At 48.0% G+C, this 14,337-nt stretch overlaps 1 long non-coding RNA gene across 1 annotated transcript in view; it reads right to left on the bottom strand.

The window, feature by feature from the left end:
- Window positions 1-6,493: 6,493 nt before the first annotated feature.
- Window positions 6,494-14,337, bottom strand: part of LOC137852736 (uncharacterized) — a 33,700-nt gene continuing 25,856 nt past the window's right edge. The window contains exon 12 of the long non-coding RNA XR_011094013.1: window positions 6,494-8,113. This is a non-coding gene — a long non-coding RNA (uncharacterized lncRNA). The remainder of the gene's footprint in view (window positions 8,114-14,337) is intronic.

Below are 14,337 nucleotides of genomic sequence, written 5' to 3' on the forward strand. Positions count from 1 at the left end.
GAACAGAGAGCCATCTCCATACCAAAACAGAAACTCTGGGCAGTGTTTCCCAGTACTGTGTGCAGTTCTGGGCACCACAGTATAAAAAGGACATGAAACTGCTGGAGAGTGTCCAGAGGAGGGCTACGAAGATGGTGAAAGGCCTGGAGGGGAAGACGTACGAGGAACGGCTGAGGGCACTGGGCCTGTTCAGCCTGGAGAAGAGGAGGCTGAGGGGAGACCTCATCGCAGTCTACAACTTCCTCGTAAGGGGGTGTCGAGAGGCAGGAGACCTTTTCTCCATTAACACCAGTGACAGGACCCGCGGGAACGGGGTTAAGCTGAGGCAGGGGAAATTTAGGCTTGACATCAGGAGGGGGTTCTTCACAGAGAGGGTGGTTGCACACTGGAACAGGCTCCCCAGGGAAGTGGTCACTGCACCGAGCCTGTCTGAATTTAAGAAGAGATTGGACTGTGCACTTAGTCACATGGTCTGAACTTTTGGGTAGACCTGTGCGGTGTCAAGAGTTGGACTTGATGATCCTTAAGGGTCCCTTCCAACTCAGGATATTCTATGATTCTATGATTCACCTGGCTTCCATCCTCTAGATATTTCCTGCTTAAGTACGCTCATGTCGTTCCTCCTAGAAACACTTTTCTTCTTTCCAAAAGATGCTTCTTGCAACAGTCCTGATGCAGAAACACAGATTGACTGTTAGTTTTACAATCATCGGAACTGATAGATTGATCCATCGATCTGTTATTTGTCTGTCTTCATACAAGTATCGTGTTGCTGGGTGGTTTGCTGTTACTTTTAGAAACAAGTAATCATCCAGTCAATAGAGCAGAAGCGGTTCGATAAAAGATGCAGCAAAAGGAATTCACTGGGTCCTGAACAAGTGAATTAATGGTTTACAAGATCTTAATAAATCATCAGCTACTTCCTCACGTATGTTATGGGAAAAGCTTCGAAAATGTCCAGAGGGCCAGGTGCCCTCATCAGTGGCAAAGACGACAAAGAAAACTACTCACAGTCGGAGGGCTGGGAAGTAGAAAACACCTGTATGATGTGACTGGACATGATGAAGATTTTCTTTGGGAAACACCACAAGAATCACGAAGCGAAACACCAAGACAAGCAGGTGCTGTCTGGAGGTTAATTGATGCCATCAAAGATGAGTGGTTACAGGGACGTGCCCGTTTAAAATTAACGAGGAGGTTGTGAGCTTCTACAGCTCTTTATAGGAGAGGCTGTGGAAAAGGACAGAAGGTCCTCACGCAAAGCTAAGCAAACCAAAACATTGTTTCGTCTTCTGAATGGGATCTGATAAAGTGGGTAGAAATAGATATTTGCCTGGAAACCGCGAGAAACCTTACTGATGGTCTCAATGGACTGAAGAAAAAAGTGCTGACTGGAGCCCACTGGAGAATACAATGTGTGCAAGTCAAGGCACCCAGATAGTTCTTCTTTTCTGGTACATTTAGTACTTCTTAGGACCAGCCAAAGAGGAAAATAGAAACAAATGGACAAGAAACCCTACTGTCACAGCTCCTTAAAAAGCATCCCATGCATGGCATACGCTATGGTGGGCATGGCAGCAGTCAAACATTACCACAACTGCACCGATCGCCCATGTAGCCAAGGTAACCAAGATTTCTTGGCACTACTCGCAAGAGGAAGAGGACCCTTTCCTCCTCCTCACCAGTAAATTGATGCCCACTGCTGGCAAGGCAAGGGGTGACTTGGCAGGGGGTGTGCTGGGGGCTTTGCTCCATCCCGTTGTGCTGTGTGGGAGAGCAGTGCTCACACGGTTATCCCAACGAAAGCTTCACTGCCTTGGACTGCTGCCGAAAATTAGGAGGATATTTCCATGCAGCCTCACAGACTAGCTCTCTTTTAATGTTTTTCCTCTGCTCGATGACTTAAATCCAGGCTGTGAGTTCATGTTCCTGGAGATTCCTGGAGGTACTGTAAAAGTATGAAATAAAAAGACAGACCCTATCCCAAGGAGCTTGCAGTCTAAATACAGGTCAGGAAGATAACAGATGAACAGGCAGAGTGGGGAGCGCAGCTGAGATTAACCAGGGATAAAATAGAGAGGAGGAAGAGGTGGGGATAAAAGACTCAACCCGATGAAACCCATACAAAACTTGGAGGGAGATGAGAAGGTCCTCCAAAGCACGTGCTGAAAAAGATTAAAGAGGCAGGAGGAGAGGCAGGAAATGATAGCACCAATGAAGCCAAGGCAGGGGAAGGTTTCCAGAGGAGCAGCACCGACTGCCTTGAAGGTAGCTGGCAGAGACGAGAGGGCATTAAGAACAGTTTGACCACGTCCCCCGCTGCCCCTTCCGAAGTTTTGTGGTGAAAGTTCAGGGATATCCATTGCCGCAAACTATCAAGGCGAAAAGGGCTGTTGATTCTGGGGTTAGGTTTTGTTTTTCTTTAAGGGCGATAGGGCTTGAGAGATTCCCTTGAGCCTACTCTTTTTATAATCCTTTTGGGATTAAGTAACTCCAGACACATTTCCCTGGGGGCTGGATCCCCTTTCAGTTTGGCAGGCTGGATAGGCAGCTGCATCTCTCCCTGCAGAGGGGGTGGATGTTAACTATCTCCCTGCCACTATCTCCGCACCATGCTCGACATCCTTTCAGGGTTTTAGCCCAGGATCAAAATGGCTTTTACTTTCTAGGACAGGTGCAACATGTGGAGCAGAGAAAGGATGTGCTGCCATCCTTTGAGAAGCACCAGAGGGCTGTGGTGCATCTAGACACGTGGCAGGGAACCGAATAGCCAAACAAGCCTGGTTCCCAAATGTCATGCTGAATGATGGTGGAGTTGTGCAGCACAACTTCATGCCAATGTCAAGTAGGGGAGAGGGATGCAGGCTGGAAGAGCAAGCAAGTACCTTAGTGTGGGTGAATGTTTCCTTCTGTAGTACGTGTATACACACATTTGGGACACCTACTGTACTAAACCACTGGCAGGCTTGTTTTCCTGATATTTGGAAGAGAACAGAAATATCCTCTCCTAACCTGAGAAGGCAAAGCACTCACAAAAACCTGAAGCCGTGTGATCTCATCAGATACAGAAGCTTACCAAATAACCCCAAACTGCATTTGTCCTGTTGAGGATGCTCACTGTATGGCCCGAGCACAGCCTGTTCCCGTGGCTCTCACGGTGTGACAGTCTCACAGGTCAATCCATGCAGGGCGACTCGAAACCTGAACTTCCCCAGTTCACAGATCATCAGACTTACTCCTTAATTAAAAAATCCTGCCAATGGCCTCAGTGAGGACTAAGCCAGTCTAACCCAAAGTAAAACCTCATCCCTATTATCTGAGAGCTTCTATTAGCAGTTTTGTTTTACCCTCCTTTCAAGAAGCTCCCTGTTACAACACGCTCACATACTTGGTTTCGGCGTTAGCTCGGTAGCTGACAATGAACCTGTCCAATATCTGCTAGGAGAAGGCAAACGTGACAAACCTGCAGTGGTGATACATTTCATTTTGCACTGATGGGATGGGTAGTGAAGCAAGAAATCACCTCCTGAGACAGCATGGGAAAATTGGAAAATGGTCCTTGTGCTTCCTGAGAGTGATATCTTGAGGGGAGTAGCTGGTGCCGTAACTTACACCAGCCACTAAACTTCATTAGTGGAAAATTGAGTAAACATCATTAGAACCTGGCCAGCCCCTGCTCTTTGCTGGCTTTGTTTGGGGAAGCCATGGCACCAGAAAACAAGGAAGCAGAAAGCTAATTTTTCTGCCTCACAGGGACGCTTCTTTCTCCTTGCACAAGCCGAGCTCCCGCGCAGCACACATGGAAAACGTGGCCATCGTGATTCTCCTCCCGTGCTGGGATGGGAGAAACACCTGCACATTTACAGAAAGATTACATGAGGGAAGTAAAGCCACCAGCTGTGCCAGCCAGGCAGCCTGAGGTGTCACATGCGTTTGCCTGGTGTTCCCCTCCTCGCAGAGCCAGCACGAGCCCCATGTGGGGTGCTGTGGGTGGCACCCGGCCAGCGCAGATGCCTGCAGATCGCACAGCCTCATTTTGCACCTCGTGGTTGGTGACAGTGCTTGAAGAAGGCAGGTGCTGGAGGGGACAGGGCTCATGCGCTGCCATCCTGTGCAGTTGTGCAGTCAGAGTCCCCCGGTGGCTCGGTCAGGGTCGGTGCCAGTCCTGCTTTGCACTGCAGTCTCTGCAAAGAGCGCGGTCTTTATGGAAATGTCAAGCCCGTGTGTTTATTCTCTGTGGGCAGAGAGTAAATCTAATTAAATCAGAAGGCTTCCAAAGGGTCATTTAGGCAAATTTGTGGAGCATATTAAATTACACTACCACCATTTTCCTGCGGTTTTGGCCTCCCAGTCTGAGGGACAGGGGCGTAGAGCAGATAAACTGATGGAAAGTTCCTCAATCTCCAAGGAAGGATGGGAGAACGAGTGGTCTGTTCACATTTTCCCATAAGTATCACAGTAGCAGCCTGTGAGGGAAGGGTTTATTTTAGGAAGAGCTATTTTGAAAGCTAAAGTGTCATATCCTGGCTGGCTCTTTTCGTGGTGTTACTATAATCATCCAGTTATGACAAGCATAATGCAGAAAAAGCAACCTCTATTTTTTTTTTTTTCTTTTTTGAGGGGGGAAAAGAAACAATGCAACTGGGATATTTTTGGACAAAGGCTGTCATTTTATTTCTCGATACGCTTTTTACTTTTCCCTCTCATCCAGCCCTATTTATAAAGCGTCAGACGATAGATCTAGGAACTGCCTGTCCTTTTCTCTGCAGAAGCCTGTGCTGGCAGCTCTGCCCAGCCAGGCGCACCTGCGAGGGTTTGCTGAACCTAGCACAGCAAGAGCTTCTCCAGCTGGCACGCGGGCTGCCCTGCTCTCACCCAGCCCTGGCTGGGGACACAAAACCACGTGCAGGCCCTGGTTGGTGAGCACTCGCCATCCTCACTATCTGAGCACTCTCTGAAACCAGCCCGGAGTTACCTGCCTCCAGGCTCGGAGCGTGCCCGCTGTCCCCAGGAGCTTGTCTTGGCTTAAGCCATGTTTTCTGTGCACCAGACAAACAAGACAAACACAGCCTGCATCTTCCCCTGTGCTGAAGTAGCTCCTGCTTTGAATTCAAAGGCAGGAGTAGGAAATTGATATACTTTCTAATTTATTGGGGGGAAGATAACTCGCAGAAAACCAAGGAGACTGCTCTCAATTTATGGAAAGCGGGCGCTTTTAAACAGTGAATGAGTGAATGTTGAAAGAGTCCTGCCTATAGAGCTACGTGCATTTAATATTCAGAAGACTCACAGGAGATGCTAAAGTGCCCTCAGCTCAGAAAATTAATAAAATATTATCTCACGAGTGAACTTCAAAAGCTTTGGCAGTTCCATTCATTCCACTTCAGATAAGCAGCCAAAATATTGCAATATCCTGCTAACCTGATGTGAAACATCCAGCTTTCCTTGGCCAGTAACATTGGGTTGGAAATGTGTGAACAATCTTTAATATTAAATATTTAGTCATTTCGTCTGCTCTGCTGTGCCTCCCTATGCGTGGGTCCAGTATTCCTGCTTCTAAAGGTAGACCTAGGCTCGGAGAGCCAGCGGGGCTTTGGCAAAACAGCAAGTGTCCTGAAGACGTGGGATTAAAACCCAGGGTTTGGCAAGTCTGGCAACCTTATATTTAAGGGGTGAGCTCAGAGATCTTTCATCCTGGGCAGGACGACTCTGGCTGATGAGCAAAGTGATCAAGTCTGAATTAGACCTGGCAAGAGCACACCGTGTGAGGAGAGGTAATTTTAGGGACACCTGGGGCTTTGTGCTCACCTTGTCTCCCAGCAGCCCAGCCACTCTCAGTTATTTCTTTCTGTCTTCACAATTGTCTGGGATTTTGTATTTTGTATGTTTTGCTGTTGTTGTTGTTGTTTTGTTTTGTTATTTTGTTTTGTTTGTTTGTTTTCCCAAGACTCCTCTTGCCATAGCAAACTACTGGCCATACCAGAATTTACTTTATTGGCACCAGGTGAGCCTTTTAATTCTGAGCCGTCGAGGGACCCTGCCTTTCCTCTGCAGACAGGCAGAGGAGACAGGAGGTCTCTGGCTGACCCATGCCAGCATTCAGGGCTCGTGCTCCACAGCACTGAGCCCCAGCACATGTTGGGGATGCAGATGGGGGCCTAGCAGAGATCCCAAATTAACCAGACATCTGTGGGAATCCAGGTGGATTGCAGCCTCCCAGAGCAATCCCAGATATTCGCTTCACCCCAAACTGACACTCTCATCAGCGTATTGTACAGACAGAACAAAAATTAAATCCCTGTGGCATCTGATCCTCCTCTCATCCCTGCTGCCAGTCCCTCCGTATGAGGGCTGGAGCCCGGGGAGAGCGTTATTAATCTGTCGATGAACATGAAATGCTAGCGCTCGCTCGCAGGACTGTCAATCCAGCACAAGTAATGAGTTAAATATATATATTTATATTTAATTTCCAATTCATCAGTAATTCCCGACAGATGGAATCCTTGCATTTCAGGTCAACTTGACATTGCCAGCGCTCAAAGGTCCAAGTGAGCATTGCCAAATTTAATGAGCTGCAGTAACAATGTCTCCACATTATTGGACTAATTACTAGCTTCTGAAAAGAAAAGAAAAAAAAAGAGGGGGGAGGAAGAAAAAGAAAATCCTCTAAACAGATGAAACTTTAATTAACAGCATTTTGAGACGTTACTTATTATGGAGCAAATGCCACTTCAAAGTGAAAATAGCCTCTAGGTGGATAACAGATCTCATGAAGGGTACAGGCGTCAATTCAGTACTGACTTGCTCCACATGCACGGCTCTCAGCCCTCAGAGCAATCAGACTTCGTGGCAGCAGCGCTCGTGAGGCAGAGTTTCCACCTCTGCCGAGCACCCTGGGCACACGGAGAGCCGCTGCAAGCCGATGCTGCCTCTCGAAGCAGGACACAGGACACACTGGTTGCAGCCTGGCGATGTCCAGGGCTTGGCAGGACTTCCCGATGTGAGATTTGGGGCAGGAAATACATTTTGGGTTTGTTCAAAGCAGTGGCTACAGGCTTGGGCTTCCAGGTTGAGAGTCCGAGTTTGGCTGAAGCCGGTGCGCCTTTAAACTTGTGGAGCTAATAATAGGATTTTGCCTCGAATGAATGAAGCAAATGCAAGGCTAATTTCTTCAAATTAACTCGAAGCAACTTCTGTTTCTCTCGCTCTCTCACACACACTCTCTCATTCATTCACTTATCTAAACAGAGAGAAAAAAAAAAAATCCTAGCCTTCAAACTAATCAAAATATTTTCCCTGTGAACTGAGAAGGAAGAAAAGGAAGAGGTTTGTTGCTACTTCTATTTTTGAATACTGAGCCTTGCTCAGATCTGCCGTGATGAGGGGCCATGTCAAATTGACTAGATCAGATAACAGCAGGCTGCAAAAACGTTTCCTTACCCTGCGGAGACCTTCATGAATCTATTCATACCTTGCTGGCTTCAACCACCTTTGGAAGCCCCGCTGCTTTGAACGGCGACTGCGGCAGCCCGGAGCAGGCTGGCACATTCAGGGGGATCCAGGACACACAAATCGTGCTGGTCTGCAAAGCCCCATGCTGTTGTCCTATCCCATGCCATCGTGCAGCAGCCCCCAGGCAGGAGGAGGCAGGGATGGATAAGGTTTGGCATCGCATGGACGTGCAGCATGCATGCTTGCTGTGAATTCAGCCTTCCTAGTGCTGGACGTGGAGGGGAAGCCTCAGATTTATTTAGGTGTGGGAATATATCTCAATTTCCCCCCTTTTTTCTTTTAGGTAGAGGAAAGCCTCTACCTTTGGAGCATTTTCTGCCCCAAGAAAGGGACTGTAATTGAAGCCATTTGGGGGGAACAGAACAGCAAGTGCTCCGCTGGCAGTACAGGGAAATACAGGGAAGTGTCCCCCAGGACACTTGCAAGGCACAGCCTGGGTGGTGAGCGTGATCTTCAGCCCCCACAGCTTTCAAGCACAGCGCTGCAGGCAGGGGCAGGGGCTGCTGCGATGACTGGGGACCCTCCCTGCGGCAGAGGGTGAGCAAGACGCAGCCTGAGTCACAACGCCTTCCTCCTTCAAGGCTGAATCACCTCCACGGGGCTGGGAAAACAAAAAAAAAAAGACATGCATCACAGCTCCTCGCCTCGGCTTTCTGCTTGCATAGGTCCCTGCCCTCCCAGAGCAGCTCCTATCGCATCCCAGCAACCAGACCAGTAACATTTCTGCTTAACAGTTCAATACGGAAAGTTCTCTTCGTCACCACCTCTCCCTGCTCTGCCCTCAAAATCAAATACTAAATTAAAAAACAAAAAAGTAAGCAGCAGCAACTAGGAGGCTGGTGGCTATGTTTAGCTGGAACAGGATTTGAGGTTTTGAGGGAAAACCCCTGGCTGCAACGCACCTGGCTGATGCAATCAGAGCAAGAAATGGGCTTCTACCTATCAAAAGAGGGATCCTGACACCAGTGGGTGTGCAGCTGCTCCGTTACTGAGAAGGAGAGGGTCGCAGGGCCTGCAGACTGAGGTGTACAAAAGGAGAATATACCACAAAGGAAGGGTACCTGCGTTGCAGAGGGTGCCTTGGAGGAATCCATACTGATGAGCTGCACTCAGCTCACAGCCATATAGCAGCCTTCATGGCCATCTCCCTGCATGCAACAGCCTCCAAAATAATACCTGGATAGGTCCTAGCCCACTTAAGCTATGATTTTCCCCATAATGACAACAAAGCACCACTTAGCCAAACGCTGCTGGCTCCTGCTGTGCTCCCTGGCCCAGCCCAGGCACCAGTCCCACCTGGGCTGGACACAGACCCAAGGTTTCCTCAGCCATCTGGCTTGGTGGCTTCTGTGAGGCTTTGTGCCACTGCTCTTCTCTGTCTGGGAGCTGGTTCCTCTTCCAAGCCACTGCAGTCTCCTCCAGTGCCCTCAGCTTTACTGGTGCCCGTGACACCTGGGACACCCTGACCACCGGCGTGGAAGCCTCCGATGCCGCCTGTGGGATGCGAGCAGCTGGCCGGTTTCCAGGCCTGTGGTTGCCATCTTTTGTTACTGGAAATACCCTAATTAGTTTCTAATGCACCACATTAACCTGACACCATCCACTTTATCCCACGTCTGTTGGCTTTTTCAGGACTTTTTTATTTTAATCGCCCGTGCGGATTGCAAACGCTTTTCCCAACACGGTGCTCCTCGCTCTGCTCACAGATGAAGGTGGTGTGCGAAAACACAGCGGTGGCTTTGGCTGGAGAGCAGGACAGCCTAATTCTCCCCTAACTCTTTCTCCCCTTGCCAGCCACAGACTTCTCACTCCTCCTAATCTCACTCTTGACGCTTAAAAACAAAGCAAGCACAAATCAGTCTCCCTTACCAAAGGACGAGAGAGATCGTCGGTCCATAGCATTTGGCTGTTATCGGCCAGGCAGAGCCCCGCAGCCTGGGTGTGAGCTTTAGCAGCAGTTTGCAAATCTGCCCCCCTGGATCCAGGTTGGCTTTTCAAGCATCTTTCAAAGGCCGTGGGTCTGAGACGTGTGTCTGGTCCTTATCTAGGTAGTTCTTCCCCCTAACTTGCTACGAGGGAGGGTGGGGGAAGAGATGGACCGGCCAGATGAGGCTGGCACTTTGATTTACTCCAAGTCCTTGAAAGCCTGTTGTTACCAAATGCAAAAGAGGAGTAAAAACAAAACACAGCCAATAATAAAAAGCAACTAATGCATCCCATTTTTATGGCCAAAAATAAAGGCACTGGGAGGCAGGCTATTTAATGGCTATCATTCCTCCTGTGTTATTCGAAGATCCCCTTGTAAACGGGAATCCTGGGTCTGTTTTGCCATCTGTTCCCTCCACTCCTGCCTAGGAATCCTGAAAGGGTATTTATTGTATATGCAGGTTCAGTGAGGCCCACTTAATATAAACAAATACTGCATGAAATATGGTGGGGCCTGCTCTTTCTACAGTGCCTGTATTTATGAGGAAACAGTACAAAAACAAATATGTAATCTGGAAATAAACCTGTTAAATGAATAAAAAGTCCTACAGAGCAAAACATAATGATTAGCAGAGCCATTCAGTGAAAGACCCTGTTAAGGGAACACATCTGCTGTCATCCACTTTGCATCAATGCCTTTCCCCCATGATAGAAGCCCATCTGAAAGCAGCCATCGGGAAACCACGGGGGAGGGGATGAGGAGAAGGAGGCAGTGATTCAGCCCAAGAGCTACAGGGCCACTTCTGCTGGCTCTTGAAATGCCCCTCGAGCCCTGTTCCCTGCTGTCCACGAAATAAACCCTATGTTATTTACAGTGTGCACTAGGTACAGATGACAGCCACTCAGCTGAAGAAGAAGAAGACCAAGGATAACAGCAACAACAAAAAGATCAGCAAAGCAATTGAAGGCCAGCATGGTGTGCTGAACAAAGATTCGAGTAAAGAACTTGAAGTGCAACATGTTTGTGCACACACGGGTAGAAAATCATATTTTACTTCCGACCTTGCGCAGAGCCTGGGCAGGGCTTGTACAGAAGAGCAGAGCGAGATCAACCTGCTGTGGAAATGCAAATCAGTCATGACCTGTGATGGCTAACTTAACTTCTGTGCAACATAGCTATTCAAATGCAGGAAGTGCCGTTCCAGCTACCTGTTCCTATTAACTCTGTATTTACAGACCCACAGTAAAATCACGACCTGCTCCACACCCACCCCACCCACGCGGAGCCAGCCACAGGCTAGGTGAGGAACCACGCTGCTGGTCACCCTCTCTGCCTGTCATTTACATTTGCTCCAAGATATGCTGGGTATTTCCTAGCACAGCTTCTGCTTTCCACCGTGGGTTGCCCGATCTTCCCCATGGAGCCCATCATTAATGAGTCAGTCTCCTCTGATAACGCAAACGCGACGCGTAGAAGTGGCCACAGCTGATGCAAGCCCGGAAAGTGATGCACCAAGCCCTGATGCAACTCCCCCGGGAGCCACAGTTACTCCCCCAGAGCACGTGGGACAAGGATACCCTGCTCGCTTTCAGCGTGACTCTCACTTTTGCCTTCTATTGCCAGCACAAAATCTGACAAAAAACCCACGGCTTCCTGAGCCAGATAAAACTCTGCTTTTAACCTCCAGCTAACAGCTGCAGGTGAGCTCTCCTGGGTGAAAACGCTGCACAGACAACGTGCTTTTCCTTTGTCACACGTGCTACCTCATGGTCACGCTGAAGTGCACCGCCTGCCTGTGTTTTCAGCATCAGGATCATTTGCTCTTCTTGCTGATCAATCAAAGTAAAGCAATAAAACCTTCACTTTTTGGCACGGAAGACAACGCCGCGACATCTACCAAGTAGCAGGTCCGCGACTCCCCTTCCCCACCCAAAGCACAGAGTAATGAATGCGTCACGTGGCAGAATTTGAGCACTAATTGGCAAAACAGGCACAATAATTTGCTTGAATGTGCACCGTGGGGATGGTGGACTGTTTGCAGTTAGCCAGCACAGATGTGCTGCTCTCCGTGTGCATGAGATATATGTAAAAGTTCAATGGGTTTATGTCGCTGCAGTTACTACTGCTGCTCACTGACACACTCTAGTATTTTTATTGCTTTTTCATAGCTGACATGATTCTGATGGTATGTAATTAAATATTTTACAAAGATCAGGCCTGATCTGTCAACCTTTATGCATATGAGAAATCTCATGGTGTTCAATGCCTCTACTCATGTACACAAAGCAGGCTGGGCTGGGTTCCCACAGCTACAAAAGTATTTTTTTCCCCCTCTGTATTACCCATTTGGGACTCCAATGGAATTAATCGTGAAAAAAAAAAAAAAATCCTTAAATATCCTTCACTTTTATTCTGTGTATTGAAACCTTCAGCTAGGATTTAAAGAAACTATAAGAACAGTGTTGTGGCAGTTATGTTCGGCTGGGAGTGGAAAGAAATAAGAGTTGTGTTTTGTCACAGGCTGAAAGACATTACTGCCTTTTTGCCAGTCTGTATCTCAGTGTGGTTTCCTGAGACTGATTAAGGGCTTGAAGGGGGGATATTTTTCAAGAATTCATGACTCACTTTTTATAATAGCATATTTGAGACAGAATGGGGATTGCCTGAATATTTTTGTTTGTTTGTTTTGTTTTTGAATGATACCTGCAGAATATGTCACAGTCATGTGCTTCCTTCAAACTGATACGCATGCAAAACTCTCATGTGAGGGTGTTTCACAGGCATTGTGCTCTGGGTCTTTCCCTCTGACCCAGCGCCTTCGCGTGCTCACAGGGATGCTCAGCCGCAGTGCACTGCTCTACAGCAGGAGCTGAAGCTCTGCTTTAGCAGAGCCTTTCAAAGTGTGGCTTGGGGCTGAGCCACAAAGCTTTTCATGTTTTGATCCAGATCTGGGCCTACTGGGCAGGTGGATATTTGGACCTGAATTTTAGATTTGGATTCGTCTGATGGAATCATGTTTAAACCTTTGCAGCCATTCTTCTTCTAGGACCAAAGTACAGGCACACAAGCCTGGGCCACTGCATATCCTCAAAACCTTCAATAAAATCTTCTCTCATTTCCCAGACTCTGCTTCCCCAGTGCCTCCACAGCTGGGTACAGCTATTTTTCTGATTTTCCCCCAGCAGGGAACACAGCAAGGGCCTGAACACAGCCAACCAGGCTTTCCTGTCATTTTACGCACACACCCTTAATATTTTACTGCCTCTTGGACCCCTGAGAAAGTCTCTCTCCCATCTTTGGGCAGAAAGGGAATAAAATATGAATTTCTGGAAATGAAGAGGCCTTTTAAATGAAAGTCTACTAAGTTATTAGCCTACTATGGAAACCAAGATATAACAACGTTGCACCTAATCTTCAACTGGGAATCATTAAACCTCATCACAGCACTGCCAAAGCAGGCAGAGGACAGACTTATGCCTTTCAGGGAGCTCTGCTGGACCATTAGCTTTGCATGGCACTAAAATGAAACCCATCACACTTCCCACACCTCTGGACGGAGCGTTTCCACTTCCCTGTGTGCCATGCTGCTGCCAATTTGCCATCGCAGGGCCGAAAGCAAGAGTGCTGAAGTGCCAGGAGAAAGCTGATCCCGCATGACGCATCAGGGAAAGACAACTCGCACCAAGGCCGCTGGAAAACAGGCACTCTCCCGGGTTCCCAGCCCACGTGAAAATTTATGAGGTTTGAATGAAATTCAGCTCAAGAATCCAGGCCAACAGCTCCTTATCCAAAATGAACTCAATCGCTGGACTTTTGTCTTTTTAAGTGTCACCTGACCATGCTTCGCACTGCCTAGGTTGAGCTCTGCTTCTCAACTACCTCAGAAAAAATTAACCCTTCTGTTGGCACCATAATGTGTGGCGAATTTAAATTTTAAAAAACAAAACAATATAAAATAGTAAAAAAAGAAAAAAGAAAAAAAAGCTAGATCATGACATCATGACACTACAATGACCCCAACATATGGATGTGTTACAGCCCTTCAACAAATCAAGGGAGGCACTTAGAGACACGGAAACAGGCAGCTAAGTGAGACACAGGTTTTACTTGTCCATGCACACCTATGAACATGAACATATGGATTTCTTTACATCTTGACCCCGGAGAACTGGCATAAAACTTGAAAACTGCCACCTGGTTTCTGCAGTAATTTTTCCATTTAGGGTTTAAACAGCATCTAAACCCACGTGTGTATGTTTTTCTCTTGCAAATATGCAGCACAGACAACTGCAAAGCAAGGAGATGGGCGTGAGAAAGAGGATTTCTGTTGACCCAAGGGAACCAGGAGAGGGATGAGCCCAGGCCTGCCAAACAGCTGGTTGAACTGCAGGGCCTGGTCTCAGGCTGTTGTGAAGCTTGTCTACTGAAGGCACAAAAAGCACCTTCTCCTCTGCCTGCCTGTTTGTTTGTGGGTTTTTTTCATTGTTCCCCCAATGCAAATGTACTGGAGGGTGCTCCACGAAGCACGATTGAGGCATGTCCCCTCACCTGAGAGGAAAAGCAGCGTGCCTTTAAATGCTATTTCCCTAGGAAGGCGCAGGAGTCTGACCAGACAAGTGCTCAAATGCTTTTAAAGTGTTACCCCTCCTTTCCTCAGCTGTTGCTGGCTGCTTCCACCCCCCTGGGCCTTGAAAGCAGAGCCCGTGCAGGCTGCTGACCCATGGCATGGCAAGCTGTGGTGAGTTTGCTGAGGAGAAGAAGGCCCCGTGCTGCTGCTTCTTGGCCAGGGGCCCAAGGAGGGAGTGCAACATGTATAAACCTTTCTATTAGTCATACACCCCATCAGTTAAGTCCATCTGGAACCACAAAATCATATAGAATCCTTTAGGTTGGAACAG

The sequence above is a fragment of the Anas acuta genome, chromosome 2 (assembly GCF_963932015.1).
Source record: "Anas acuta chromosome 2, bAnaAcu1.1, whole genome shotgun sequence".
NCBI classification, from domain to species: domain Eukaryota; kingdom Metazoa; phylum Chordata; class Aves; order Anseriformes; family Anatidae; genus Anas; species Anas acuta.